Here is a 6,296-nt window from a genome sequence, read left to right on the forward strand (position 1 = left end):
AAAACTAGCTTGTCACAAAATCAGGACCATGCAAATAGATAAAATAGATAAAAAGAAAAAAAAAGAGATGAGTCCGTCAAGGAGCTCGTTACTATCATAACCCGAGCCTCAGGGTCCTGTGCTACATTCCACATCATGTCACTGGGAGACAGACAGTAGCCACTGAGGGATTCTGTTCAGGGATGGGTGCACTAGGAAGAGCTTGGACAATATTAAACAAGGTTTTTTTTTTTTAAGAAGCTTGTTCGGTTTTTATTGAAATTCAAAGTAATATCAGAGGAAGTGATCATAATTGCAATTTTGACTACAACCAAATAGCAACCCAAGCAATTCCTCATCAGTCATTTGTATATGAATTAACACAGCAGCCTTAGAAAACATGTTAGCCTCCCAATGAGCAGGGTCAACAATTAGTCAAAACACTTCATTGGTGCAAAGCTTTAGAAGGCTGGTTTTGTGGGTGGTACGTATCCATAGCTGTCTGAATTAACTGAAAATCTTAAGTGCAGTTTCTACACATTTTGCATCCTCTAAAGGCTTCCTCTGGCCGCCAGGCTCAAGAAACTTCTTCACTGTGGGGAGGTTGCTGACTCTGGTTTTCAGTGCCTTCAGCAGAGGGAAGTTGTCCATAACGCCTGGGTCCAGCTCTTCCACATGGTAGAGCATTTGAACCAGGTAAATATCCGCCCTGCTCAGCCTGTTGCCAACAAGATAATCTTATCCATGGCTCTTCAACACCTTTTCATAAGCAGGGAAGTAGCAGTTCCTTGCTTGGTCCTTGATCTTAGCAAGACTTGCCTCTTTCTCCCCAGGGGGAATGTAAGGGTGATTGAGAACGATTTCATCCAGATCCGCCATACCGTCTGTATACATGTTAATGAGGGCTATCTCCTTCATGTCCTTCCCATAGAGGTTGTATTTGGAGGCAATGTAGTTGAGAATGGCTCTGGTCTGCACCAGCTTTATCCTGTCAATCTCCACCATGGGCACTTGCCGGAACATCAGACTCCCATCATTTCTCAACCTTTCCAGGTCATCCTGAGTTTTCAGAAAATGTTCTTCATACTCTCTACACCAGCTGCAGCCAAGAGCCATCGGATAGGCTTCATTCTTCCCCTGCCATTGAAGTAGTGAAGGACTGGCTTCCCCACCATGGCAGCAATTGCTTGGGTTTTCTCACTGGAGAATTCTCTTTGCTCCCTTAAACAAGGTTTAAGAGCTGAAAATAAACAGATAATACTTAAATGAAAGTGAATTTTCGCTGAAGAAATGCGATAATTCTAAAACTAATGCACATAGAGACATGCATGATACTTTTGAAAATGATTGAGTGACACCCCAATTGTCACCCATCCGTAAGTATTACGCTTAGAATGGAAGTGGTTGACATCAACGTGGTAAGAGGAATTATGGAAAACAGGTTTCCATTAAAACTAAAAAACAGGTTGACAGGAGTTGACACAGTCAAATCATTTAGGTAGAGAGAGACTCGAGGAAGGCCTGCATAGAATTAATTGGCCTATAGGGTATTGTCTTGATGAGTGATGAATATTGGAAGGGTTAATTCACAGGAGCCATAGCCACTCCAAGGCAGGTGGTTCTGGATGGTATAGCAAAGCAAGCTAAGTAAGCCAGTAAGCAGCACTCCTCCATGACCTTTGCTTTAGGTTCTGCCTCTAAGTTCTTGCCTTCAGTTCCTGCCCTGATTTCCCTGAAAGATGGTCAACAAACTGTAAGCTGCAATAAACATTTTCCTCCCCAAGGTGCTTTTAGTCATGGTGTTTTATCACAATAGAATTCCTAACAAGACACAGGGTCTTTTAAATTTCCACTGATCTATGCATTTTTTTAAAGTTAGAATTGATATGTCATATCTCGACTATTAGCAACTAAAGCTACTGGCATCAACGTTACCACCATTACCAACAATAACTCACTAAACGCTGATGGCCAAACACTATTAAAGACTGTTAGGAGACTGTCAAAGTCTGAATAATAATAGTGCTGAGTAATAGCTACAGTGTAATTCTTGGCTCACTTACTTGGCACATACTTTTAAGTATGTGTCATGATTGTGACAAGTACAGTTTTAATGACCATTATCTCATTGAGTTTTCACAGCGCACCCATGTAGGAGACTGCTATTAAAATTCCCATTTTACAGAGTAACAAATAAAGTCATGAAAAAGTTAGGCAATTTGTATTAGGCTAGAATGTGTGAGTGGTAGGAGTATTCAGTTTCAGGCCTTTATATTTGCACAGAAACCTGATCATGATTACAGCTACAATTCCTCGCCTAACCTTCTGCCTTATTCAACAACATATTTCAAGCTATTCATCAGTTGGAATTTGTTATTTTCTTAGAATCTGAGACACACACAGCTGGCAACTGAAGACAGGATAAGAGACCTAATAATAAAAGGCTTCCAAATAGTGCTTACTTATTGGATAGAGAGCTTTCAGGATTAAAATTCAGACTTTCAAAAGACGATGACTCATTTTGCAGCTGCAACTGTTAAACCATTAACTGATTAACCTCTCTCACTATTGACTGTTTACCATATTTTAAAGTTGCAGAAATACCCAGTTAATCCCCCAGTTATCAATTGTAATGACATTAGATTTACATATAATCACAGCTCAAAATCATGCTGTGGCTTTAATAAGTGGTTCCATTCTTTTATCAGTGGATTTAGTTTCCCAGCAGCTGATAATTTTGAACACTTGATGTGTGCTGCATTGAAATTAAATATTCATGATGATCTTTTGAAGTTTACATTGGAACATGTTTCAAAAAGTATCAGTATATCAAATTATAATGTATTGCTTCTCTTTTAAGAAATGTGATAATAGTAATCTTTTGTGAATTTTGCTCTTTACAATTCCTTTGTGGTGCAGATGTTAACAACTAACATGGGACAGCTAAGAATTGCTTTCTGATAAAGATGTGGAAAATTGGCAGCCATAAATCATGAGCTTTGAATATGGAGAGAGTGCCTTGTAGACTAGGATAATTTTCAATGACAAATGTTTGTAAAAGGATAGGTATAAGACTTTTATTAACATTACCCTACCTGTCTTTTGGATTGGTTTGCTGCTGATTAGATTCTTTTAAGGATATCTTTTGTGTCTGTTTTGTATTTTTCAGTTGATTGCTTTAATTGCCAAGAACAATATTCAGAGAAAATTCATATAAAAATTGATATGTGAGTGTGTGTGTGTGTGTGTGTACTTTGGGGTAAGTAGGCCCACAGACTATGCATTCATATTTCATATTTTGCCTTGAAGTACTTAAACTTGACTGATGGTTAACAGTAAACACATAATTATTATTTCATCCAACTTTGCCACTGGCAGTGATTTTCTTGGTGGTAATTTAACAGCTGAGGATGAAAGTCAAAATTCATCATCAAGGATACAGAACCTTAAAAGCATGTGGTTTGCGGTGCTATTAACTCTCTCTGCATCTGCTATGTAGTAAGGGAAAAACAGAAGTACAGTTCCATTTTGTTCTGTTTTAAAACAGTCCCTCTATTGTCCAAGTTGGTTTAGAACTCACTAGGTAGCTCACATGGACCTTAAACTTGGACAAATCTTTCTGTTTAGCCTCTAGACTGCTGGGATTAAAAGTGTGAGTCACCACACCTAATTTTTTGTACTTCTCATTTTTCTTCAGAATATAGTTAAATATGATCATATAACCCCTCTCTTTCCTTCCTTCAGTCTTTCCCATACCACCCTCTACTCTTAATTCCTTGCCTATTTTTTCTGTAATTAGTATTGTTATACACAAATATGTATGGATAAATATATAAATACAATCTGCTGAGTTCACTTAGAATTACTTGTGTATTTGATTTTAGGAATGATTACTTGGTACTGGAAAACCATTCAGCACTTATTCTTGGGTGAGACTAATTCTCCCTCTCTCAAGTCTTGAGTTTTACTTTAGTTATTTTTCTTAGATCTTAATTGCATAATCTCTCCCTCTTCCTGTTCCTCCATGCAAATCCTCTTGTTTACCCCTTCATGCACTCTTTCAAATTCATGGTCTTTTTTTTTTACTATGTACATATGAACATAATCATATATGTACATAACCATATAACATACTAAGCAAATTGTATTTACACTTCTAGGAATGCTGGTGACCAGCTCAGGATCACGGTGTTTTTTCACAGGGAAGGCAGCAATGGAGTGTGTAGTCATAGATTAGGGCCAAAGCTGCTTTATCTTTGGTGATTCTTCTGTCTATAACTCTTTTACTAACTGCTGCTGGCAACAGTCAAGGATCAAGGAGAAAAAAAGGCTTAATTGCCAGAGTTCCTTTCTCTCTGAGTCAAGGACCTCTCTTGCTGGCCAGGCTATAGGCTTAAAACTCATTAACTCTTCATGAACCAGGGAGAAAGGAAAAGAAGAGATACAAAGAATGAAAGAAAAGAGAAAATTCACACATGCAGAAAACACTCACTCTGGATGAAGCTGAAAAAAATTGCACCAACATTTTTATTGTTGATCTTAGTTCTTATACTTTCTCAGGATAAATGATCACATGAATTTTTAAGCATCTTCACATTTCATAATTTCATAGCAAGTTCAAGACAATAGCTCATGACATAAAATTACAAAGAATTACAGCAAAATGTTTACGTCTTTCCATTAAGACTAGTACCTGACTAAATATTCATTCTCTATCTTCTAAACACATAAGTTCATCATAAGTTTAAAATAATAATTGTTATGTTATAAATCAGCATGGTTTTGTCAATAGACAAATCATCTGCCTAGTGTCTTCTTATTTTGAAGTTTTATATATATAAATGAGTCAATACTTTATTATCTGTTCTTGCACTACAATAAATTGTCCATTCCCAGTTAATGAATTTTAGTTACCAGATAATGGTCTCACACCTAGCCTAGAAGGAATGTTTTGCCTGACTATAAATGTATCCCAAACCTGCTTTCTTATACTAATGCAAATAGCCCATAACACATGAAGGTTTACAGAACTTTTAGAGGGCTTGAAATTACTTGTATAAATTTAAAAATTTTATAAAATCCTTATTAGGAATTATGAAATCATCAATTTGTCTACACATCATAACTATATGAGAGTACATCTTCATGTTAATCTGCAGAAAATCTGCCCAATAGGTTGGGCTTATGCCCAGGGATCATTAGGCCATATAATAGTGACAGGAAAAGGCATATCACCAGCAAGAACCAATCCTGGGATGAAGTCTCTTGGGACCTTGCCTCAGAACTCACCCATAACAGACCATGCGAAATGGTGGGCCATCTCCAGAAAAGTTACTTGCATGCCTCTAGCCTTTCCTAGATGACTGCTGACATAGGAAGATATATATTTCTTCCTAAAGTCATAAATACAACTTTCTCAGTCTGTATAATGTTATTTGTATGTGTGTTTTCAGCTGTCCAATTGATATTAGGTAACCAATTGGTGTGATCTTCTGTGTGGAAGACTTACTCCCACTCTCACCTTTTCTTAGTTGCCTGTAGTTCTTTATGTAGGTTTAGACCTTGTGGGCTTTCTTCCATCTACTTTACTATGTCTATTATTGTTCTCCTAATTCAGAACATATTTAGGTCTTTCTGTTGGTAAGGGTTTATAGGATTAGCTGCTGACATTACTAAGAAACACCATGGCTTCTACAATCTCTCTCCCCCTTTTCTGAAATGTTCCTTCAGTGTTAGGTGCAGGAGTTATTTTATAGATAATTCATTGTGAGTTGGCTCCATAACTCTGCATTTTGATCAGTTGTGAGTTTGTCTGCTACAAAAAGAGACCTCTTTGATGCATGTGAGGAGCTACGCCTCTCTGTGGGTATAAGTATTTAGAATGCAGTTACAAATTGTATTGGTGTAGGAAAGTGATAGTAGTTCATTTTCTTCTAAGATCCATGGCCCATTTTTATAGCACCAAGCATTTTAAAATATAGTTTACACATTAGTAGTTCTAAAATATGAAAATAAAAACTCTGATAGAGCTCAGTAGTCACTGCCCTGAGTGTCAAAAGTCAGTCACAGCAATCACTAAACATCAGAGTTGCTTCAGTTTGCTTCAGCATCTCATTTTGCAGAATTGATCTGCTTGTGGACATTGTTCTTCAGAATGATTTAAAACACTTTACTATTATGATGTTTCTGGGCATGAGTGTTTGATGAATTTCTTATTAAAGTAACCAGGATCACAGAAATCTTGAAATATTGCTCATCTGATTGTAGCAATTGTTGCCATAGTTCAGATCTCCCTCCCCCCACTCCCACTCCCCCCC

At 37.2% G+C, this 6,296-nt stretch overlaps 1 pseudogene; it reads right to left on the reverse strand.

Moving 5' to 3' along the window:
* Nucleotides 1–222: 222 nt before the first annotated feature.
* LOC114633681 lies at nt 223–1,154 on the reverse strand (annotated as a pseudogene).
* Nucleotides 1,155–6,296: the final 5,142 nt, after the last annotated feature.

This window comes from Grammomys surdaster, unplaced genomic scaffold (assembly GCF_004785775.1).
Source record: "Grammomys surdaster isolate TR1022 unplaced genomic scaffold, NIH_TR_1.0 725, whole genome shotgun sequence".
Taxonomy (NCBI): Eukaryota; Metazoa; Chordata; class Mammalia; order Rodentia; family Muridae; genus Grammomys; species Grammomys surdaster.